This window comes from Wyeomyia smithii, chromosome 3 (genome assembly GCF_029784165.1).
Source record: "Wyeomyia smithii strain HCP4-BCI-WySm-NY-G18 chromosome 3, ASM2978416v1, whole genome shotgun sequence".
NCBI classification, from domain to species: domain Eukaryota; kingdom Metazoa; phylum Arthropoda; class Insecta; order Diptera; family Culicidae; genus Wyeomyia; species Wyeomyia smithii.
In genome coordinates, this window is record NC_073696.1 from 61,235,928 (window position 1) to 61,262,418 (window position 26,491).

Sequence of the window (26,491 nt, forward strand, 5' to 3'; positions counted from 1 at the left end):
ACATATTTTCTTGCAGAAATATTAATAATAATAATTTGTCCAACTGAGTTAGTGAAACACAAGAAATGAACCGTTATTGTGGGGTGTAACAGATTTTTTGTTCAAAACCTTATAGTTTAGACGTAAGTCGTTAGAAAATAAACTGATGGGTGATTTTTAAATAAAATTAGTCATTGAATCCAGAGAAAATAACAGTTTCGACCCAATAGGTTTTCAAACATTTTAAAACAAAATTTACATTTTTCGACTGCCAAGAAATAATCCAAGACTTTTAGGATTTTTTTGTTATCAAATGATTCAAAACCATCTATCCTTTTTTGCGGCAGTGCTGCCAGTTCAATCCAACAAAACCCGAAACTACGTTCAATCCAGCATTAGATCTTCCAATCAATGATTTGTTAACTCAACGTAAATATTGAAAACGTGTTGTAGATGGGTGTTGTACGTGGGTAGATTTAGAACATTTTCAAAAGTTTCGCTTTGAATGAGTGTGAAAGACTTGACGGCACATTGAAACGATTAGCATTCAACCCATGCATACTGCAAATCCTCCTCCACGTTCAAATTCATATCATCACTAGGGTTTGCAATATTCCTGGGAATCGATTTCCCGGGAAACGGGAATGAAAAATCGCATTTCCCGGGAACCGGGAACTGACAAATTCTTTAGCAAAATGATATTTTAAATGAAGTTCATCTGTTAAAGGTAACAAAAATTGTTTAAAATTTCATTCTCAATCCGCATGAAAAACAAAAAAAAACAATTGAAATACAATACATTTTCAAGTTAACATAAAAAATTCGTGATCGATTTTTGTATCATATATTTGCAGAAGAGGAGAATTAGGGGTATTCATGTCGTCAAACAATCGCTTCAGATCCGCTGACAATTTTCCGTTAAGCTCAAAAATTTTATTTCCTTATGTAAAACTTTGCTCAAGTCTGCTGAATCACCGCTGTTTGGATTCTAGGATAATTTCAAATCACCGATTACAGCTTTTGCTACACTTAATTGAAAACTGGTGTCCAATTCTTTCAGTTTGTTGAAGAGAAAACTGAGTGTTAAGGCCTAAACACAATGGATACGTTTACGGCTGAGTTTGCGGCAATTTGACAGTTAGCCCATACATTTTCTGTCAAATTAATGTCAACGCAACGCAAACGTATCCATTGTGTTTGGGCCTTCAGGCAGGCATTGGACGCGGAAAATATTTGCTATATTCGGTACGGATTTTTTGGCCAAAATGTTTTTTGCACTACAGTAAATATTTACTGTTTACTTGAGCGGTAGTAAACCTATTCGCTTTTTTTTTTCATTCAAATATATTTGCTATGCCATTGTGATTTTTTTTAAAATAAACTGCGTCTCAAATCTAGTTTTCATTGACAGAACAACATTTTAAACCCTTTTGGAGTTTATATCATTATTGATTAGAACGTAAGATTCCAAGGAAGATTTTTGGTTAATTAACTACGTTATTTCGTTATTTCGCCATTCGGTGGTTTTCTCTGACCGAGACAAACCGGAAGGAAACGATAAAATACTAAATAATCAGTTCAATACGACTCAAAATAAGTCAGTCTTAGAGCATTTGAAGGCTTACTAATTAACATGCAAAGATGATTTTTACGTTGAAATGCTATACTGACTTTGAGTTTTATTAAATGATTTATTTCAGCTCGCACCAGTTTGACGTATTTGATTTTATTGCAATATTGCATAAGAAACTATAGTGAATCATACAAAATTTTTCGCGGAACTCGGGAATCCCGGGATCCCGGGAATCAATATTTCTTTTCCGGGATCCGGGAATCCCGGGAAAAGCTATTTCCCGGGAAATCGTTTCCGGGATTGCAAACCCTAATCATCACGCAAAACTCAAAAAAATGTAAGCAAATTCTTGTTTCGAATATCATTCCATTGGGTTTTTACGCGGTTTTTTTACGCGGATTCCGGAATTTACGCGGTTTTTTACGCGGAATCCGGAATTTACGCGGATTCCGGAATTTACGAGTTTTTTTACGTGGATTCCGGAATTTACGCGGATTTTTTTTACGCGGCACGTATCCCCCGCGTAAAAAGCGACTTTAGTGTAATATCATTTTCAATTTAATATTGCAGTAGAATAAATTAATATGAAACAAAGTGCAATAATAGAGCCACAGTTATAGATTAAAATATTTAATTTTTGGGATTAAAGAAAAAAAAATCTGACAACATTGCTGCAAAAAAAACATTTTTTTTATTCCTGAATAACCAGAAAAATCATAAAAATAATTTCTTAGATTGTTTCTTGGGTGAATATGATTGTTGAGTGAAAATTGAGATTTAAAGTGTTTTCGTGAAAATGCTGTATTTCGAGGTTGGCTCATATTAATAGATGTTTATTACGTGAAATATTTGGATGTTTGATATGGAAATGGCAGCATTTGCTGGAAAATGCCAATTTTCAAATGCAGATATATTTCATCTGACAACACTTCTAGTTGAGCGGGGGCCTAGTGTGGTTGGTAACGTCTCCGTCAACCACGCTCGACGCCTGGGTTCGAATCCCACCGCCGACATAGGTGTCGATGGTTGTGAGGTGGCGTGATCCACTCACAACCAACCCAACTGGTCTAGATTCAATCCTAGCCGACACCGGGAAATCTCTGGGATCACGCCTTCCATCGCATGAGGAAGTAAAGCCGTTGGCGCCGGTCCGTTAATAAACGGGTCGTGAGTTAGGGTCCTGGGTGTGGAGTTGCCTCCCTGGGCGTCGGTTATTGGCCACAACAGTGGCGGAACTAGACCGACGGAAAATAAACAAGAATAAAAAAAAAAAAACACTTCTAGTTAAAAATTATATTTTTCTGGATTCCTTGGTTTATTTTCTTTGAACATTATCTATCTCATTATCTCTGAACAAAACAGCTCTAGAAATTAACAACGTCGTGAAAAAACGATTTTTTTTTCAGAAAAAATAAAAAAGAAACAAAATTTATGCCTCGAAGAATTCGTTTTTTAATTTTGTTTTCTAAAAACTAAAAAAAAATGCTAAACACGGACAGCTGTCTGATCATGGAGGAATAAAAAACAAAAGTTATTTTTTTCCAAAAAAAGAAAAGAAAATTGATTGAAATAATGTCTACGGTGAAGTTGTGTACAGTAACTTCCAGGGAAAATATGAGAAAAAAAAAACACAAAAAAAATGATTAACTAAATGTCTTAAAAAATCACAGGAGGGTTGTGTGAAAAGCCACGACCGCAAGGATGAAGTAGAATACTTTTACAAGAGAGAAAACCCTACTGCTTGCGTGTCAGTCATTTTTTATATTTGTTGTTCAATTCAATATCGGATAAGATACCGATCACATCTTGGCGTTATCGCTGACAGTGCGAATAAAGTATTCCTTGTGATAAAATAGACGGTGAAAAGCTGATTTAACACTTAAAACTAGACGGCTCATGCGTTGTCAAAATGAGTCAACTTTTCATTGAATGCTATCGCACAGAGACTGCATTTTACTAAAGTGCCTCACTGCATCAGCCGCTATCGATGCTAAACCCGCTGCAACTGCTACGCTATCCGTTGCCATGCCAATGTTTTTTTTATGTTGAGATAGGCTGCAATTAGTGCACTATCCATTGCTATGCCACAGCTGTGGCCGCTATCCGCCTGGTATCCACTGCACTGCTACTGCTGCTGCTAAGGGAAGACTGCTGTTGTCGCTGTCTAGAACTATTATGAGCGGCTTCGACTGAAACAGGCTCTTATACAGGGATGAAAAACCTATCGATAGTAGTAGGAAATCATCGATAACTATCGATAGCCATTTCAGTCGATATTTTCCATCCTTACTCTTATACAGACGAATAGCAAATTTAAAATGGCAAGGTCTATGATTCTGTCGACCGTGCTTGGGAAGCAATCATATTAACGACTTATCAGATCAGTCGAATTTTGTGCTTCAACAAGGATTGACCATTCTCAATAATATAACAGCTTGTCATTATTTGGACTTGATAATTTCTGAATTTTAAATATGCAAAAAATAGTTTTTCATGCTGATAATGAAAGCTTTTCGGATGTTGTGCTCATAACTGAAGGAAAAGATAATAAAGTACGTTCTGAGACACGGAGATGAAGCCAAATATATATCTGTTCCAAATTTCTTGAATGTGTAAACTGATTCAAGAGAAAATATTAACTCTTCAATTTGGTTTTTATTTCATCCCGAAAAGGACAATTTGTTGTTTAATTCAATGTTTGATAAGATGCCGATCACATCTTTGCGTTATCACTGGCAGTGCGAATAAAGTATTCCTTGGGGGAAAATAAACACTGAAAAGCTTTCCAGAACGTTATTTCATTGGATGCATTTGCTAGTGGGCCTGCTATCGCTCAGAGACAGCATTTCACTAAAATGCCACATTGCATCAGCTGGCCCTGCTTATATTGATGCTGAGACCAACGTCAACCGCTGCGCTTTCCCCGTTGCCACAGTAGTGGACGCTTCAGTTGCCATAGGTATCCGCTGCCCTGCATCACCTGGTCCTGCTATCGATGCTGAGACGCGCTCCGCTATCCGTTGCCATACCACAGCTTGGGCCGTTATCTGCTGCACTGCTACTGCTACTGTATCCACTGCTGCTGCTAAGGGAGGACTGCTCCTGTTGCAGTCTAGAATTATAATGAGCGGATTCGAGTGAAACAGGCTCTTATATAGGCCAAATTGCACATTTAAAATGACAAGGTCAATGATTCTGTCGACCGTGCTTGGGAAGCAATCATATAACGACCAATCAGAGGCCAAATTTTTCGTTTTGACAAGGGTCGACTATTTTTAATAGTACAATAGTGTGAATAATAAAATTACAATTATCTGCATTTGGGAAGAATCTTAGAAGATTTTCCAATCTATTGCTGCAAGAACGAAGGAAATCCATCGAATACTAACCGATTTATTAGCATTTGAAATTGGACATATTTTTAACTTTTTTCGGTTTTAGATTTTCATTTACATCCCTTTGCAGCCGAACTTCCTGAGAGAAGTATTCTACTTCAAAAACTCATTTCTAAGAAACCGTTTTTTTTTTTTCATCGAAAACTTCACACTGTAAGCTAACCAATGATAATTATCTAAACTTGGAGAAATTAAGAGAAAACAATCAAAGTTTGTCAAAAAAAAATTTTTTTTTTTACCTTTGAAGGTAAATATATATTTTTTGACGAAGAATTACGTCTTAGGCAACATATGTAGGGGTACAAATTGAAAAACCAAAAACCATCGACAGCGTCGATTTCCTTCTTCTCGTAGCAATCAATTGAAAACCACGCCCAAATGCAAAAAACATGTAGTTTAATTATTAGAACTATTGCCCTACAGAAAATTATCAAACCTTGTTCAAAGGCTTAACGCTTGCTTTCGCTATGACGGTGGACAGAATATTATACCAAGTTAGCCGAGAATGCACTTTAAAATAAAAGCCTGCTTCTGCTTAAACTAATTAGTTTACTAGTGGATAGCCACTGGCACGGTCCTAACCAAAGAGCAAGGGGTATCATTCAAAGATTCGACTTCATCACCACATCTCAGCACGAACTGAATTCGCTTTTCCTTCAGCAATATGCAACACCCAACAGTAGCGTAATAACTGGATCGACCAGCAGCAAGCAGAGCTGCAACAGGCGGCGATTTTTAATATCACTCTACCTTCCATAGCGAATTGACCCACATAGTAAACAGCACCTTCCACAGTCCTAGATGTTGGATCTCCTTTCTGTGTGGGAAGCACCGTCGACATACAGACATGTTCTCAGTTTTGTGAAAACTATAACTAATCATCCTTTTAAAGGAACACTAGAAATGACGTAGCATTCGAGGGGATGGGAGGGTTACAATTTTTAGACGAAATGTGACGAGAGGGAGCAGGGGGGTCAAGTCAAGCTACGTATCAAATATGAAACTGAGAAAAATAAATTGATTTTTTTTCTAATTGTTCTTTTTTCACTGTTTTGTCTGTTTAGAGTCATTTTTTATCACTTTCTCGTCTTTTCTTGTTCGTTTATGTGTTTTTTATAATGATAACGAAAATTTCACGGGGAGGTTGTACGTAATTATATAGAGGGAGGTCCTGACTTTGTGACGAAATGCTAAGCTGGGGGAGGGGGGGTCTAAAAAAAAAAAAAAGCTACGTCATTGATGGATGTAGATGAAAGAATCATGTATCAAAGAATCGCATCTTGCGAAGAGCGTTTGCTTTCTCGAAAGTATTCGTTCGATATTAAAGATACTTTGTTATGAGCTAACTTCGCACGCAGCATTGTTTGAATCCGTCAGTTACCACGGTGAAACAACTTTTTCTTTCCGTCGCAGTCGTGAAGATGCAGAGGTAAACTTGGTCTCCGACGGCAATGGCTATTACACCTCCTTCCTTACAACATCCTTCCTTACCCTAACGATCGTAAGGACGTGGCCGGCGCCGTTATCAATCCATACAAAGCGGTAGCTAATGAAGTGTTGTAAACTGAAGATGGCAAACTAATCCCAAGTAGCATTATACGTGGTTCTTGGTGCAACTTCACTAGCTCAGATCGATCATGAAGAAGCAACTACGGAATGTGCGGTCGTCAAACTCAAGCTCAACGTTCCAGCACTTGTTGGTGCCTGCATCAGGGGAAATATAATTGTATTGTTCTACGTCAGATGGGTTTCATCACTACAACGGTTGACAATTTACCAATCAACAAGTTTCAAAATTTCGATCGGTCAATATTCAAGAGATCTGTACACTTGGGGGTGGATGAATTTGTTTATAAACTACTTTACAATCAAACGACTTTACAAAATTCAACACAATTTCTTTTCATTTCTACATACCGAACTATTCATAACATATCGATCGTATTCCCAAACCTATAGCAATAAATACATTGACATGTCGTAATTATACGTTAACCTTACGGTCGTGTTTTACAAACAACCTCTTCAACCATTTTTCGGAAGGACACAAATATTTTCTACAACTTTGCCGAAGACACTATACCGATCAAAAAATCAGTTTTGGCTCTAAAAATATTATTATTATTATTGGGCTGTCGGCTCAAAACAAACTCCTAAAGGTAGATTTCTTCTTAGCAGAAAGAATATATGAGCACTGACCATCAACACTGCTTATTATGGTGCCAATGATAATCGGATTTTCGAAATTCGCTTAGAAGTTTCGCCCTGTTCAAAAAAAAAAAAACTCGATGAAAAATTTCTGCTCAATCGGACTGTACGAACACGTGTGGTCAAGGCCATAGATGGAGAAAGCACAGCTAGTAGTTCATGAAATTGTCGATATCGAAATTTTTTGGATGACAAATATCAAATATGCATGAAACGTCGGATCTGGTGTTATCGTAAAGAAAAAGATTTCGAAAAAAAATCGACTTTCTGGGACTTTTTGAACTGAGAATCTTCTTTATCTCACTTTTTTTTTGTGTCACGATGTATATTTTTTCTAGGACAAAGTATTGCCTATCTACAGCTTTGCCAAAGACGTGGCACCGTTAAAACAACCCGTTCTGGTTTTAAAATATTTGTAATTATCAATACTCTTTTTACAAATTATTCGTGATTCGAAATAAAACAATATGCTCATAATAACATTTATGCAATGTTTTTAGCTGGATCAAAATGGTCGATTGAATTGGTTGCCTGTTTTTTTTTTAGTGGATTTTCACAGCACTGTTATTAGAACCCAATTTCTTTGAAAATGTTCGACCAATCTTCATGATGTTCAAAGACCCCCTTAAATCATTTATACAAATATTTGAATTTCCATGTCAACTGGGGACGATAAAATTTACAGGAACGGTTAAAAAGTTATAATTTTCCATTTTTTCCAATTTTGATAGCCTGGAAATGCGTCAAATTTTCAGAGACTCATATGAGTTTTCCAGTAAGCAAATGTAGAAACTACAAACCCAACAAGCTATTACTCTGCGGCCTTTCGACGCACTTCCGAGGCGGTTAGGGGCACAATATAAGGGGTAATGGGTAATAAGCTATAATCTCTTGTTTTTTTTTAGTTTGAGCTCTAAATTAAAACCTGTGTTGACCAGTGTAATCTAACATAATTAAACTTAATAATATTATTATTGAATATATTTAAACCACAACTATTATCTAATATATGTACAAATGTTCTTCGATTATGCAAACCATGCTATTCTGAAGTGACTAGTCGCCAATGGAAATTTCGTATGCTAAACGATTGTCGAATTGAAATGAAAAAAAAGTTGTTGTATGGACTTCACTGCGACTAGTACTCTGATCTTTTGAGGTACCTATTGTCTTCCCCCAGACTTTTTTCTCTTATCTTCTTTATAGACCTTTTCTGGAACCATCGTGCAAGTTACTGATGAGTAAAGTGCTTCTGGGCGAAGAAATTGTGGACCAGAGGTTTTGAGTCTGGAAAGAAGCACGAAGGAGCCTGAGAATAAACATCGAATGGCCTTATTCTACGAATATTCGAGCGTATAGCCATTCGCTTGTCAAAGAGGACTCTGTATACCTCCTAATAATCAAGAAAATAATCCTTCAGGCAACTCTTAAAGAATACAGGTTTCTGTCGGATTTTAAATTTATTTTGATAATACATATCACGAACTTCGGCAATTGTTGTAAAAATCCGTAATTAACATATTACAAAAAGCGAATGCGAATAAATATGGAGAGGCAACACCCAATGTCGAATAAATGCACTAATTAAAAAACGCCCATCAGTCTGTATCGTTTCAACATGTTTTACGTCGGAAATTTAGAGAACAGTTTTGCGCTATGTGAAATTGAAAATGACAAACTGTAGACAAGCAGCTTTTTAAGTAAAGTATTATTATAACGCATTGAGCGAATAACAGATTATAAGTTTTCTAGCTACCGAGTGAAATTTAGCGCCGATATCGATTTCACTTACTGACGGACCTCACATTTCACCTATAAATTCCGGAGTAAGCTCTAAAATTTATTTAAAAAGCCATTTAAATATATTCGAAACCTTCAATTAGTTTTCTCAACCAAATCAACACTACTTACAATTGGCGGCATTTCTCGCAGCGAAACCGCGAAGCTCAATTCTTTCACCATCTTACTGACCTGAAAAGGAAAACAGATAAAAAAGACGCTATCAATCTACCCTGGTAGAGCAATTACCGCCAATGAAAATAATCATTACAGGCAAAAAAAAGACGGCAAATTTAGCGTGCAATCATGGACTTGATCGACTTTTTTCGAATAGCATCGGGCGTAAATTCCGCTAAACCTGCGCAATTGCTCGGCCGTCGGACGGCCGAGTTGTGCATTTTGCATTGCCTATCGCCCATTACGAGCCCACCTTGACCATGATGTGAATCAAAGCAACGCCGCGCCGGTAGACTCGGCGCATCAAGGAACTCGCGCAGATGAATTCGTTTGTTATTTAAATTTTGGCTCCGGCTGCATGGAGCAGCCGGTGCTGCTTCGACGCGTGGTTTGGCACTAGCCAAAGCAGACCTCGAACCTGCGAACCTAATCCGATTTGACTTTCCGCGCTCCACCGATTTTGGCTGCATGAAGTTTCGCGTGCTGTGGAGATCAGTTACAAAGTGTTTACGCGTAGACGGAAACTTTTACTACCATCAAGCGCCGGGCTCAATTCGCCCCAAGTAGGTAGGTATGCTAAATAGGCGATCGCTGAGTGGGTGGTAATTTGATTGCACGGTCATTCCTGCTGTCCATCAAGATTTTGAGGAGATTAGACAGCGCGGGTCAGATCAGATCCAATGCGTAAACAGCAAGCGCCAGCAGCTCGAGAAACACTTGCTTCCATTTCCATGCTTGGATTCAATGAGTCGCGTTCAAATATGCATGGAAGATTATTTATTGAGCGGTTCACGCAGCACCGTAAAATAGAAGAATTTATTAACTAGCTGCGCGCTGATATGAATTGCCCCAGTTTGGAAAAAATCCGTTGATTCATGACTGGTAGAGTGAACAAGTTTCTGCGCACCTTTTATCGCGATATACATATTGGGGCTACATTTTATTCTCCTTCTTATGCAAAGATTTATTGTTCGTTGCTCATATCAATAGCTATAAAACAGCACTGCGTAATAGAAAGTTTTCCAGGCAATTTTACTTACAATCTCAAAAATATTCTAGATAGACTGACTAGTAATGAGTGTCACATCGGGTGTTTGTTTAAACTTTTGATATTTAGCGCAAAACTGCTTTCTCATCTGAAGCATTAAAATTCGAACCGATTTCATCTAGTCCGCGAGGATTGAGGTCAAATCGGTTCACCTGGTGGCCAGTATCTTAACGCAGATTTGCGCTAATACGGTGTGAATATAACATCTTTTTGTTCCGGCACCACTAGCCAGGAGGAAGAAGGTCAACTCGGCGTCGATGTAGGCCAGCAAGCACTCGGTTCCGCACCAGATTATTGTCACTTCGAGTGTCCAGCTTCCGTCGGCTGCCAGGTGCGAACCTTTTTAGTTACGGCCTGATGCGTCTCTGCCGCGATGAAGGTGTCCACAGCCCGCCCGGCTAGACTAGCATCAGCTAATTTGTCGGAAAGATCACGTGCTTCGTGTACCGTGAGCAATTTGGCGCTTTGATGCACACCACCCGCCACAGTCTGGCATTAGTGTACACTTAGTTGATTATAGCATACGCTTGCCGAAACTAATTACGTTGTAGCGTGTCCAGGTAAATTGATTTTACTAGATAATACCAAAACGGGTCAAACAACCTGGATTGCAATGGTGCTTCTTCGATTACAGTACCGACTCTACCGACTCGGGATTTAACCATCAAATGTGAATTTGAAAGTACGATTAGTCTTTAGAACACTAATCTGAACAAACTCTTAGTTTGACAGATTAGGCTAATAAATCTTCTTTTATTGGAACTTGTTGATTACCTAGTTACATGGCAAGTCTATTCATTTTGCTTCAGGAAATATTATTTCAACTCGTGCCGCGTCAGAACCCATGGAATTTCCCAAATTCGCATAATAAAACGTTGAGCAATCTCATGGTATTTGAAAAGTTGAAGATATATGATTGAGTTTAAATTTAGGGTTTGCCTTGGACTTTGCTAAGTGTCAAAATCCCCCATGTATTCAGGTCACGGATAATATGTATGAAATAAACACATTGCACCACCCGTCAAATTCACTTCCAACATATCAATAAAATCTAACATTTTAATTCCAAACGTAATCGTTTCCAATTGCTAAATAAACAATTATGACATGCTGCACCAAACCGCGAACTAATCGAAATCGTGTGTAAACTTATAGTAAAAGCAGCTCACAGTCCAAAATGATTCTTGCGCAAACTACGCCCCCTTAGGTGACTCTCATACACACGGCAGGCAGGCTAATGCAAAACATTCTGCGCTTCAATGCAAAACCCAAACGGCTTAGACATATTAGCGCAACGACTGGAACCATATTCGCCGCGCTCTAATTTGCCACTTTAGGCGCAGTGATGTTGCAGCTTCGAGCTATACGTAGAAATGCAGCGCTCGCATTAGTAACCGGCTACGACACTTAGATTCGTCGCAGTTTTGCATATTTTCAGCCAGCGTAGACTCTGCGGGGACGGTGAGTACGAACGAAGTTTGTGCGTAGGTCTTATGCAATATGTTTTTACTATGTTGCACTATTACGGAGAACTGCGACCGACCCATCTTGCCACATTCGTGCACGTCACCGAACGCTGCCATTGACAAGGTATAAAACGCGACCAACCCGTTCTAGACGGTCTTGACAATTTTGGTCAACATTCTCGGCTACCGGTATCGGATCACGTAATTGTCCCTCGCAGGAACGGCGTTTGGCGGTAAACGATTTCGCAAAGTCCCCGCTCTCGCATGATGGTTGCACACTGGCGGATGACCGTTTTCGATGTCGTAAAATGTGACCGGTGTTTTAGCGGGTTCGCTTTACGTATCGTCAGTAGACTGCCCACTGCAAACCGTTTTCGGATTAGTCGCGCAATAATGGTACTAATGAACAGGAAAACAACAACAATCAACAAATGGGATGGAATTAAGCAATTGAAACTGTTCTACATGTAATTACAGGCTAGTTGTGCGGTTGAAGAAACCTGTAAGGTTGCATTTTAAACCCCAAAAAATGTCCCGTTTGTACAGTTAGCTGATTGTACCGACCCTCCATTTGTTTGTCGTTCCGCAAGGCAAATGACAACAGCTATGTACGAAGTTTTAATAAGCAAAAAAAGGCTACCTTAACTACTGTTGAGAGCTATGAACGTATGCAAAGCACCACCCTTGGCCATCGTAATTTATGAATAACTTCAAAGTGTAAAGCTTCAAGCTAAAGTGTTGTGTTGCTGTCATATATAAACGCAACAGGATGCTATATTGTTTGTGCAGAGCCATAGCCGTGCGCAGGGAGGGGAGGAGATTTGCAAAAAGATATACTTTACAAAAATATTCTCGTTCAGTTTGCTGGAAAGTATAAAGGTATAATTTGGAATAGTAGTGGGTACATTAATATTGAAACCCGTAAATTGAAAACAAATGTCAGACTTCTAAGAATAGAAAATAGACACAAGCAGGATCAGCATTAGCTTATTAAAAACTAACAATCAAGCGTCAGAAAAATATGTAAAGAAAATAAAAAAAAAAGAACACCAGAAAATTATGTTGCGTCCACATTTAAAAATTCGTAAAATGAAACAAAAATCCTAAATTAGTTATGAAAAAAAAACAACGCGAACAGTCAAAACCATGTATGTAAAACAGTCCAAAATGACCAAATTCCACTTAATATGAGTACTAAATACCATAATCGAGAGGATACTCACAGACCTAAAACCGCCCGACGAAATTATGAAATCCGCGATCGCAACTTCCGTTTCAGGAAAACGGCATAAAATGAACATATATTACCCAATATGGGTATTTCTTCCATCGGGGCGATGCACAGAGGTCAAAAATTGACCCCAGGTGCCATTTTGATTCTAATTTGGTGGTTGCCGCTTTCTGGAAAACAATTTAAAACAGCCAAATACCACATAATATGATTATTTCCGGAACCGGAATGATATTTAGAGGCCGTGAATAGACGTGACGGCATATACATAAACATAGACAACTAAAAGCTGTGAAAAAAAAGGCAGCTGAAGCGCATCGAGAGCAAAAAAAATTACAGAAATGCTTTCCTAAGTGAAGCAACGTACCGAGATTGGTTCCGTTGCATTGAAGACGGCAATTTCGATGCTAATAACGTTCCGCGTGAAGGAAAGCTAAAAATCTTCGAAGACGCTGAATTGGATAAATTGCTCGATAAGGATTCATGCGAAACGCAGGAACAGCTTGCTAGGAGCTACCCGCCAAGCAAGCGATTACATGCTTTTGGAATGATTGAAAAACAAGGAACAACATAGACTATTTTCATGATAAATAGATTTTCATGTCACATTCTCTCCATTGATTTCGCATTAGTCGAGAAATTCGGATTCCAACTCCAACGAAAATATTTAAGTAACCCAACTAACTGGTTAAAATGGTTTCAACAGTCGCGGGGTATACGATCCAAGAAAATTGAAGATTGAATGTTTGAGAGATTTTCAGTTTAATTTTTTCTATTCATGTTGATTGTTGATGGTTACTGAATTTCCACCTGAAAAATCTCTTGAATGTGGTGCTCTCTTAACTTAATTTGATAGATTCAAGATCACCTTTTTGTCTGGTTATTGAAGTAAATAAAGAATAGATGTTTGTTGCGTGTTGAGCTTCAATAAGCGAACTGTTTTAACGATACACTGTAAACTAGGATTTGCAGCGACGCACAGAGGAGTAACTCGAGTGAAAACCTGGCCAAAATTATTTTCGCTGCTATTTAGCAATATTTTGGGAAATATTTAAGTGAGAAGTTGAAGTGGCTGGTTCGAATATTGTATCAAAGAGTAACTCTAAATATCACACACACAACTTAATGTTTACATTTCCAGAGCCTATGTGTCTTCATTAATGTTAGTGAGCAGATGAAGTAATACGCTCGTATGATTTGTTTTCGCAAAACGGGCAGCGAAACGAATTTATAAGCAAAATGATGTGGCAAAATATCTTCATTTAGAATTATCAATTTGATGCTCACTGATTAAATGATGCCTTGTGGAACCTACGTAGGTTGGAAAAAGCCTTTTGTACGGAGTGTTATTTACCCGGATTATTGATTCTGTGCATCAAGTTATTTTAATGTTAACTTAAATTAGTGGAAATTCATTCACTAAACTAATCTCATTTCATCTTTGTTGAGCTGAAACACTGTTTTAAGCGTGAGGCAGGCACCCATCAGGTATTGTTTTGACGTAGGACTACGTCTAACCGCACTATATCGAGATACATTCTGCGGAAAACTAAAACCAAGGTGTAACGTTGGAATGAAAGATTTCAAACGGTGATATTGATGTAACCACATGACGGATCATAGTAATCAATATGCCATTGGAATGATAAAATGATGGACAATTTTGTGATTCTTCGTATATCATGGTTACTTGATTGTTAAATAGTGAAAATTGATGAAAAGTTTCAAGGTCGTATTTTCACGAACAATGTACCAATCACATGCGAGCACGCCTGGCACAGACTTCATGAGTGGATACCAACAGCCTGCTATGACAACCTCTACATCAGTGGCAAAAAAAAATTTGACAGAATCTCCCCGTCCCAACAGGTCAACTAATATTTGCTTCTATGAACCTAGACTACTTTGATGTCTTGAAAGTGAAGCTTTTTCGGAATGTTCGTAACAACCTCCTTTATCAGACAATTAAACGATCTGCTGTGAGAATGTTATTAAAACTGATGTCTTGAAGGAAAACACGCTGGCACAGGCAACAGTACTGCACCGAGCCATGTATGAGAAGACGGTCGCTCGTCGTCAGTGCAGTAGCACTCGATTGCCATTTGTGTGCAGTCAAGCCAAGTGGAAACTATGTAGCTGCTGTCGACGTACAGTGGTGCGTGTTCGTAGTGTGCGCTGTGCGACCGGGGATAAAATAATTCTGTACGCAAGAGTATATCACGATGTTGGATATTGCATCCAATATGTGATTACAACTGAACGGATTTTGACCACCAATGCTCTGATCGAACGACGAAGGTTGCCAAAGCTTGTGATACAATAATTGGCATATTATTGAATAGTAGATTAGTAAAAAGTTCAGTTGAAATTCACTTTTTCTAGTTCAGTTTTGCAGATGTTTTCTCATCGTTTTAAAGTGGTTATTGTATTACTACCCCTGAACAGATATCAAACACCGATGTCTTAATCGACAAGTAGAATAATGCGAAAGATTGTAATAGTATAATAATTAAAATATCTTTTCAACAAAAGTTGGGTTAAAAATCGAGTAGATGGCATTTGAACTGCAACCGTAGTGATTTTCATGTCCATGTTTAATAACTTCTTTCAAATTCCTAAAATTTAAAGTTGCATTGGGTTGCTGTCTTTTAGAATTTTACACTCTTGTTTTTCTCAGATAAATTCGAATGGCCAATAGGCTATTTAAAAGACAATAGAAAACCAATATGCTTCGTTAAGATTTTTAAACAGATAGTCCAGATAGCTCGTTTAAGCTGTACTGATGGTTATATTTTTCCAAATAAATAAATTTAATTAATATGACAATCCTAATTGCATTACCCGGTTGTGGTATAGAGAAAAACCAAGTTATATACATCTTGACGTTAGGTTTTAAACATTCATATTCATATTTTTCAATTACAAAAGTATTACATCAGCATCTGCAAGAAACTATTTAGATACTAAAAATATAAACACAACCTTTCATTGCCGGACTTGTAATTGAACAACATTATGCAAACATCAGTTGGAGAGGTAAATGTTGTTTATCAAACCGAGCTAGGTTTATTTTTGAAGGAAACCGATGACTTTCAAATATGGCATTTTGTTGTTTGTTTTTTTTTTCTTATTGGTATCTTAAAACTGATTTTTTTTTGGTTCTGCTCAATGAATAAACGTTTCAATTGGCCTAAAATGAAAAAAAAGAATGTTAACATGTTCATAAATTTCAATGTCAATTTCAAAATTTTTGTAAATCTAGATTTTCCACTTAAAATTGCAACTCTTTATCGTTACTTTTCCAACTAACTTGTAAATACAGGATTATTTTATGTGACATCTTTGCTAAACAGTTGTAAGAAACTGACAATGATGCTGCTTTGGAATCGGTGAGTGAGCTATCTTTCACAAGCGCAATTGAAGATGAAAGGAAATTTACTTCCTACTCAATCGTTCTTAATTAAGACCTATATAGAAAATTGCCTTTTCGCGTGTTGAAGAAAATTGACTGCATTAGTATGAAAGGTATTCATTAATGTTAAAAACAGTATTTTTTTTTCTTCTCAAATAGAGGTCTGCAAATGAATAATCAGCATTTTCTCAGTTGTCAAAATCGAACCATGTTAAAAATAAACGCTTTTCTTTTTATGACTTTCTGGTGGCATACGACCTTAACAATATGTGGCCACCAATGAACTAGTTTTAGAATTGTAAATCGTAAGAGGCTTGATGGATTTAGGCTCAAAATCTGGAAGTATCCGGAACGCAAAGAGGACAGGTCCGCATGAAGCCTTTAACGCCCTAGACACTTGATATGACCCTTCCGAGTAATTGGAGGTATAGCACGGTACTAAGTACTGCTTTGATCATGTCTATTTTATTACCGGAACTTGTTCCGGTCATATCTCCAGAACCGTCTCACTGGTTCCGGTATTCCGTTTCGGCAACATAATGGACAAAATGCCTTTCTTTTGGTGGTTGTTGAGCTTGAATTGGTTAAAAGCAAAACAAGAAAACTATAAATTATGATTAAACATAACCGCTCGTTTTTGGCTTATGTGTGCCAAAGTCGAACCGTACCAAAATTGAACCGTGCCGAACAGAGTCTTAATTCTCAAAATGAAATATAAAACTATCGTAGACCTACGTCAAACATGCGGTCGTGTCTTGGATACCACCCTCGTACTATTTTTTTTAATTTTTCGTGTACGTGTGAACACTTAACGTCAAAATTCGTCATAAACATCCTTTTTTAAACGGGTCGCAAATGTCAATCCGGACGTTACCGGATGAGATATTTGCGAGGATGTGTTCGTGATGTTATGAACTTTCATTCCTCCGATGATTATATGATCGGATTCCGCGAGATTTGATAACTTTTTTAATATTGAAAACGCCCGAAAATACGTGAAAATCAGTAATTTCGAAAACTTCTTAAGAGTAGCTATAATTTTAATTTCGGAATTTTTATCAACTGGTTTATTAGCATTGAACATAAAGAACTCATTTGCTGCAAAATATTGATCAATTATCATTTTTTTTATGGCTGGTACAATTTGTTACTATAAATGGTTCGATTCCCAAAAAAAATGCTTGAAAATTTGTCAATGTTTACGTCGCTCCCAGCACATGATAATACCGTTTATCATTAATCGAGTGGTGGCATTTTGTGAAGCATTCATTTAAGCTGCAGAAAAAATTATATAGCGGCACCAAAAAGCGACAAAAACTTTTTTCTTATTTTGGCCAGCTTTTTGTTCTAGGTACTCCTCTGTGCGCCGCTTCAACCAGCACATCTCCACCATTAGCGCCAAAGCTTTCACTATTCTCGAATTTATTCTTCGCAATGCTTCACAATTTACTAACGTATACGCGCTTAAGGCCCTGTACTATGCTTTAGTAGGCAGTGTTCTAGAATGCGCTCCTCCCATATGGGCCCCATACCTCTCAGGTTATTCGCATTGAGCGAGTTCAAATTTTTTTTTTACGTTTTGCTCTTCGTCATCTATCGTAGAATGATCCTGCCCGACTACGCACAACGATGTCGTTTAATTGACCTGGAGTTGCCCTCACTGCGACCAAAATTTCAACGATTCATCGTTCATCTTCGACGTCGACTTATAAACTGTCTGAAATACACTAGAAAAAATGCACTTAAGAAAAACATTGTAAACATTATAAGGAACAACTGTAATACAATAGATTTTGAGTTTTACCCAGTTTATTGGTGAACAAAAAAAATATATTTAATAGGTTTGCATTTCGTTGACAATAAACACCCAAAAGCAAACTTCGACGGATAATCTTCAAACAAAAAATAAAAAAGATTCAAACATGCTAAAAAATCTAGATAATTTTTAAACGATTTGCTTGGACCTACTTCAGAAATTTAAGAAAAAAGGCCCATACATTGTGCATCGTTGAATTAAATCTGTGAAATGTTCACAACAATTCTCAAATTAAATACACATTTACAGAAGTATCGGAAAACCTATCTCCGGAATAACATGAACTAAATGTCCCAATTTCATTGTGAAAATTAAAAAAAAATCACAGGAGGGTTGTGTGCAAAGCCACGACCACAAGGTTGAAGTAGAATACTTTTACACAGCTCTACTTACGGCTGTAAATTAACCTACGGCCGGCGTATCGGTTCGCGCCGCTTATCGCGTTTAGCCTGGCAGAGACCTGATGCGCACGGCCAACACAATAGAAAGGTGTTTTCACATTGAAAATTAGACACGGCTTTACTGGAGTAAGTGTTGGCAAATGCATCTACCGCTAATACCGCCGCTATCGTACGAAAAATGACGCGCGTCTAAGAACACCCGAACTGTTTCGCCGTGCCGCTTCCATTTACTTCCTTATTACATCGGCCTTAGGGAAGTACCGGCTGCACCTACCGCTGAGGCTGTTACCATACTGCTACTGGTACCCAAAGCTACTAACTCTTCAAATTAAGTGTTTTATTTGTCCTCAAAAGAACAATTGTTCAATTCCATATCGGATATGATGAATCGCATCTCTGTAATATTACCGACAGTAATATTCTTCTAAACAAAATGATCCTACTTTTCCATTAGAGGAAGTGCCGGCTGATGTACCGCAAAAATCTCGCCCGATCGCTCGCGTTGGCGTTCAGCCTGGCAGAGGCCTGAGACGTGGTGACCAACCACAGGGCAAGTGATTTGTTTAATTTGAAGGCAGCCACAGGCGCGACCCGCTGCTATGGTCTGTTACTGCTGAGTGCCGATATCTGCTGTTACTGCTGTCAACGTTGTGGACGGTCCATCCAGTTCACCTTCCGACTAATGAATGTAGCTAGTTTTCCCAGAAACACTCTTTTATAACCGAAGGGTGCTACGTAATAGGCCACGCCTTTCAGTTCAGGTTTACCATTTCTTATGTTCTTTAGACGAATTATTCCAAAATTCGCATTTGATTTTTGTATCCAGCGAATAAACACCGATGGTGCTCTCACACACGCAACGGTTTTAACCCGTATCTTATTGCGGTTTGTAACATCAAGCGACTTCGTTTGCTCGCTGTTGCGTGTTGCATCATGTTGCAACTTGGCAGCTGGGAGACGACGAAATTCTGTTTATGCTGATTGATTGAATCGACTTCATATTAGCTCTGCATAGTCGAACTAACTGCTTTTGTGAATGCGTTCTAACAGGGCAGTTTATTATTCAATGTCGGTTATGCTGATCGCAGCCTTTGCGCTGCCCCTACAGTGGGGGGTTTACTAAATAAAGTAAAAATTAGACATCTACAACAGAATTTGATTGCATCCCGCACAGAATGTCTGCTTGTGTTGATGCCAGAAAATTATTAACCTTCAATTATCTTTTTATTTGCCTTGAAAAAAGCATTTTGCGGTTCAAAATCGGTTGCTAATTACAACCTTCGAGCTGCCCTAACATTGGGGGAATTAAGATACACGGACAACATGCACTGTGGAAGCTATTTCACATTCAGTAAATTCGACGGGTGCGACAGATTTAAATTGCTAGGATGCAACACAGAATGCTTGCTTGCGTTGACAAAAATTATTAACTTTCAATGACTTGTTTATTTGCCTTAAAAAAGGCATTTTGATTTCCAAAATTAGATTTCCTGATGGCAATCTTCATGCTGCCCCAACACGGGGGGAATAATGGCTGTCTGGTGGCACACGCTGAGAAAAACCGCGCTGCTCCTGAGACGTGGTGACCAACCACAGGGCTAGTGCTGCTGCTAAGGAAGGACGACTGCTGTTGTCGCTGTCTAGAACTATTATGAGCGGCTCCGGCTGAAACAGGCTCTTATATAGGCCAAATAGCATGTTTTCAATTGCAAGGTATATGATCCTGTCGACCGTGCTTGGGAAGCAAGCATATAACGACCAATCAGAGGTCGAATTTTCTGTTTTGACAAGGCTTGACTATTTTCAATAGTACAATAGTGTGAATAATAAAATTACAATTATCTTATTTTGGGAAGAATCTTAGAAAATTTTCCAATCTATTGCTGCAAGAACGAAGGAAATCCATCGAATACTAACCGATTTATTAGCATTTGAAATTGGACATATTTTTCACTTTTTTCGGTTTTAGATTTTCATTTCACATCCCTATGTAGCCGAACTTCCTGAGAGAAGTATTCTACTTCAAAAGCCCCAACAAAAAATCCTGCGCACGGCTATGTACTTAGCACAAGCGACGCCTTGTATGCTGACCACGTGCCAGCCAACTTCTCAAGTAACCACTAGCCAACCATTCCGTGAGATTACGATGACTTTGCAGCAGTTCTGCTTCTTACTGTCACTAATGAGGATAATTTTAGTCCGAAGCTAGTGCAGAAGGTTCTTCAGGCGTTCCAGGTTCAGGTTTTTTTTATTTCTTCGCTATAATGCAAAACTCAACAGTGTTGGGGCGTGGTCCGACGATGTTTGTATTTTTCTTCATCATGCATGATAATAGAATCATACTTTCATCACAACTCCCGGCTTGGCTGAATCGAGCACATCATCAGGATATTATTTATACCATCCAAATGACAAGCAGTAGATAACGAGTGTCTGAACGTTAAACTACGTAACATTTTTTACTGCGCCATCTTCTGAGTCCGAATCAATATTGTTTCAGGGGCTAGAATAGCAAACCACATTACAGCAATTGACGATATTGAAGCCCTGGAGTTTCTTTTCGCCCCCGGAACTCAATAAATTACAGTTTTATGTAATACACGTACTACATATGTCCTGTTGGTCTCGTCGCAAGCTACAGCAGCGTACTGCAAATATTGTCAATAGTCAACCCATAACATCAGACATGGGAGACAAATGCACCGAACCTTCCATTAACTACCGGCTGGGCACTGCAAGGGTAGATTGCCTGAAACGGCGAAATTGCACAGAATGCAAATAATTGAGCCCTTGTTGTGTCCCGACCTCGGTTATTTGCGTACCTATATTGCGAGGCCACGGAAGTTTTACGACGACCGAACGAGTTTCAAAAGAATAATGGTAAAACATTCCCCATTACATGAGTGAGTATAGGCACCCTTGGACCTGAACAAATATGTCGAGGAAATGTTTTAATAAGAAATAGAACTCTTCCGGATAAGTCCGCATTGTTATCACTTGTGACTTATAGCTATAATAACTACTAGGTTTTTATTAATATATTGAACCAATAAGCAGCATACCTCTACAACCTCTCAAAAAGAGAAAATAGATTTTTCTTGTTATGAACCTCAAGCATCCCTCCCTCCAACACTATTCAGCGATCGACATACATTGTTCAGCAAGCGGTCCGCTCCGAACAAAATTGACACTTCAAACCTATCCATGGTCTTAAATTTTCCATTTGAACAAGTAGGTAAGCGAAACACGTGAATATGCTAAAACAGCCACAAAGCACATGCTGGAGTTGCTCTTTAGCAGTAGTATAATTCCACTCATCTAAATTCCACCGACGGCCGAGTAAACTGGGTGAAGTACACCAAAAAAGCCGGATAACATCGCTTTCCGGACGAGAGCGGACCAAATCCACTCCAAAGCGAAGCGATTTTCACCGAAACAGCTTTGCATTTTAGCGAGCTTACTTGGTGAGGTGCCGAGTTTTGACTGACTTCATTAGGTCTCAATTTGGCCGGCGCGTGAGAGTCGGATCGACGTTATGTTTTTACAACGCCGTCAGCTGCCCCAAAAACCGAACTATAAATCTACCAAGATCAACAATAAATCACAACTTGGCGGTGCGAAACCAGACGGGTGGTTTTGTGAGCCAAGCCTGCAATTGTTATTGTGATAAAAGATTGAAAGCGAAATTGCACCGCAGCGCTTGGGGGTAACATAATTAGGCTAATTTGTATGCACAACGCGAAATCAGGTTGGGATTGCAATAAAACACGGTCTCAGACAGAGCAACGGAGAGAATAACCTGTCTTTCATGGGACAGTCGATAACGCAGATGTCAAGCAACCAAATTATGATAAATAATCTCTAGTTAACAATTTTTGGCATCGAAAGTTTTGATCTCAATTTGTTGGTTTTTTATAGGTTTCATTCCTCAAGACTCGGTATGAGAATTATGATATTTATGAGTTTCTTTTTTTGTGTCTTCATTGGAGAGGCTTTCAGTTTTCAAAGGTTTGGAAAGTTGTTCGATTTGGTAAACCCACAAGGTTCAAATTCTGCGAAGGTGCTGCTGTTGTCGCAAAATGCGTCTATCACTAACATTCTATATTAACAGCAAAATTCAGTTTCCCTTGAAAAAGACTACCAAAAACGAAACGTCGGACAGTTCGACTAGATTGTTGGGTACTTCTTTTTTAAAAAGAATGAGAAAACCAAAAGGTAAAGAACACTCGAAAAATTTTCCAGTTGCGCCACAATTAAATAACACAAATAAAACATTCGAGCCGACAGTTTACCATTTTGACTCGATCGATGTCAGATTTACCGCATCGTCGGGCACAAACATTCCAATGTATACGTCATCTGATGTAACAATTTCCTGAACTAGATTTCAGAGGATACCATCTTATTAAAAACCCCATCTATAAACAAATCGCAGTTTGTTCCATTGGCACACTATTAACGAACCGCCCACTGTTCCAGACAGCATCTCCCGTAGCACAATTATGGGAATCAATTGTTCTTCTATTTTGAAATAAATAATCAGAAACAGTTGCCGCTATAATTACAGGTAGACGGGATTTTTTTTCCGGAAATTTTGGTCGACATCTAGGAAATGTGCTGCAGCTTCAAAAGTATGCTAAAAAATAAACAATTTTCGTCGGCCTGAACATTATCGCGCTTTGGTGTGTTCCCGAGCGTGGGTACAGGCGGTGAGAAAAGCTGCTGTTTTGTTGATGAACATGATGATGGCGATGGCGATGATGATGATAATGATGATGATGAACATTGTAGCCATAATGGTGCTATTTATGGACCGTGAAGACGCCGTTTTTTGTTATTAAGGTGTTCTGTTTAGATGGTAGTGGCCAATAATTCAACCGACGATTAGCTATGACCCTCCGAATGAGAGGGGGAGGAAAGGGAGCAGGTATTGTAGAATGCTGGCAACTTCAACACTTTCTCATTAAATCATTGTACGACCCAATGAAGCAGCTTGTCGCACTGTGGCATTTGAAGAGACGGAAAACTTATACATAAATATTTATAAATCGGAAAACAAAATAATTTGACAAGATTTTACCGCGTCTTCACGCGGAGCTTCTGTCGAATCAATTGGTCAAAAAGCAAATTTTTGACCATGATCACTAACAATTCATTCTACTATGCTATAAGATTTGGATACACAAGTTGAAGTTACTAGAAGAGCTGCCTCATGATTCTATGCTTAAGGGTAAGCATTCAACCACGGAAAACTATGAATCAGCGGAATTTGGTTGAAATCAGTCACAGTCAGGAATGGCTCCTACCAGTCGGGTGATTGATCTCGGGGGAATGCAATGGTTACTGCCCCCGAAAAAGTTCTCGTTAATTGTCAGTTTGGCTCGATCGATTTTTTCTCTTTGATGCTAGTCAAAGTTAATCATCCGTGAGAAATAGGATGTCAGTATCATGTATAGTAAACCTACCAACACGGTGAAGCCACTGTGCACGATTATTCACGTTTATTAATAGGGAACAGAACGTTAACAGGCGATAAAGTAATAAATCCATGCGAAGTATTCCAGTCCACAGCAGAGGAAACCTAACCCCAAACGAATCGCGATGAAATAAAAATATTTTTCCCTGCTAGCCTTCCATCAAAATGAATTAATGTAAAATTAGTCAGCCGATCCCCGGACAAATTGACATGCTTCTTCGGTCTCACTATACCTGCACGTAATGCAAAGAGGATTTTTTCCGCAACAGCAGCATCAACATCGTGATTCTCTTGTGTGAACTTTTTGCATGGCATGGTGAAAAGTAAACACAGCAAAGTAAACATAAATGAAGCTGACGACCGAGTGGCGACGGATTCTCCATTGTCAAGGTTATTGCTTGTCATGGTTTTTTTTTCGTACCCGTAAAGTAGTGAGAGCACGAGAATAGATGAGGTAAGGTTAGAGACCCCTGCAAGAATAGGGATAAGCTACTTTTCTTTTAATCGGCATGAACACCGTTTTGTCCAATTTATTGCCAAAGCCAGACTTCACTGGGAATGCATTTATTTTAATACCAATTGTCCGATTACTGGTGCTATGATTTAAACAGGCAGTGACCGATCGTACATTGCAGAATGTTGTTTCTCTATAGTTTATGATTATCAATCTCGAAACCACAAACAGCAGCTGTCGAATTTAAAAAACGACTGTGAAGTGTTTTTTAGGGAAATATAGCCTTTTAGACGATGGATCAAAATACTAGTATGTTTTACGTCCGACGTTTCGACCGTTGGAAAATGACCTTCCTCAGGAGATCTACAAATTTCCTAAAACCTTTTTCATGTGAACTGATCTGGTTGAATTTTTTTTAGTTTATAAAAATATATTATCTAATTTGTTGCATAGCCGTTTAAAAAAATCTGAAAATTGCCAAAACGGCGATCATTTTAGAAAAAACAATAGTTTTTTTCATGAAAAATTACTACAGTCAAAACGCTTTATAGCAACATCTGAAGGGACCGTCGTGTTAGAGAAATGTCGCAATTGAACTAAGAAATTTAATATATGTAAAACAAATGGGACCATTGAGAACTGAGAAAGATTTGTCATTATGGAAAAGTCGTTATAGAGAGAAAAGTATTTGAAAAATCATAAAACATTGAAAAATTTAGATATACATTAATATATCTGAATATATAGATATTATATAATCCATTTTTACATCCTAAAAAAAGTTATATAATCCATTTTGTGCTAAAAAAATTCAGCCAAATCGGTTCAGTAGATGCTGAGAATAACGTACAACCAGTTTGAAGAACATGGATTCTAGAAAAATTTGCAGCCATGAAATGCAAAATACATCTTCAAATATACCTTAACCAGTAACCAAAATACCCAAAAACTTTACTTTACTCTAAACATCCAAAAAAATCATGGAAGAACCATCTTTAATGCCAAATAACACATTTTTTGGTCAAAATCTCTTTATTCTTTTCCTTACGATTCATAGACGCAAGATGTCCGAAAAATACAGAAATAAGCCAAGGAATTAAGAAAAAAAATATTATTTTTTACCGGAAGTGTTGTCAGATAGATATTTTTTTATTTAAAATTTATGTTCGCGTTTTTCGGCAAATGTAGTCAATTTTATTTTGATTTCAATAGTTTCATCGTGTTTCTCGGAAAATTTTACGTGAGAAACACTTATCACCCCGAGGTAATATGAGCCAACCCCGAGTTAACTATAACATTTTTACGAAAATAGTTTGAAATTTCTTAGTTAACTTTTGTTACAATTTATAGACGTAAGACGTTCGAAAAATACTGGTAGGCAATTTTGAAAGAAATTAAACTAAGAAATTTAGAAAATATATGATTTTTGACCAAAAGTGTTGCCAGATACATCATTTTTCAATTTTTTAACAAAACTTGCATTTTTACCAGATGCAGCTGATTTCATTTCAAATTTGATAGTTTCTTCGTACTTCTCGGGAAATTTTACGTAAGGAACACACCTACCATTCCGAGGTAATAAACCCCCCCCCCCCACCGCCTTTAAACAAAATCTATGATGGTCGTGTCCAAGTGAAATGTTCCCTTCGTATCGAGTGATCCTTATTTTTTAAGTATAGAAGAAGAGTAAGAAGTATTAAGAAATATCATTAACATATAAAATGAAAAGAATTGAACCCAAACGCGAACCCTGGGGCACCCCAGAGGTGACTGGAATGGGTTTCGAGAGTTTTTTTTGAAAGCGTACTATTTGTTTGCGATTTTTCAGATATGACAAATGCTTTCTGAAGTCAGTGTAAAGAGCTTCTACGTGCCTTCCATTGTCCATTGCGTTTAGAATGAAGATTGTAAATACCAAAAGATTCGAGAGTTGAAAGACTTTCCAAAAGGTCATGCTGTTCATCACTAAGTTTTTTACTTGCTGAAATATTTTATCATTTACAAGTGATTCAAAAGGTTTGGGAGTGCAAGAGATAACAGCAATTCCACGATAGTTACGAACGTCAGATTTCGTGC

At 38.1% G+C, this 26,491-nt stretch overlaps 1 protein-coding gene across 6 annotated transcripts in view; it reads right to left on the reverse strand.

The window, feature by feature from the left end:
* The window catches only part of LOC129733192 (uncharacterized), a 163,513-nt gene that overhangs the window by 99,689 nt on the left and 37,333 nt on the right, over positions 1 to 26,491 (reverse strand). For 2 of the 6 annotated variants that reach the window (XM_055694830.1, XM_055694832.1), the window contains exon 2: positions 9,067 to 9,126. The exons of the other annotated variants lie outside the window; for them this stretch is intronic. The gene's annotated coding sequence lies outside the window, so the exon portion shown is untranslated. The remainder of the gene's footprint in view (positions 1 to 9,066; positions 9,127 to 26,491) is intronic. 6 annotated transcript variants of the gene reach the window in all.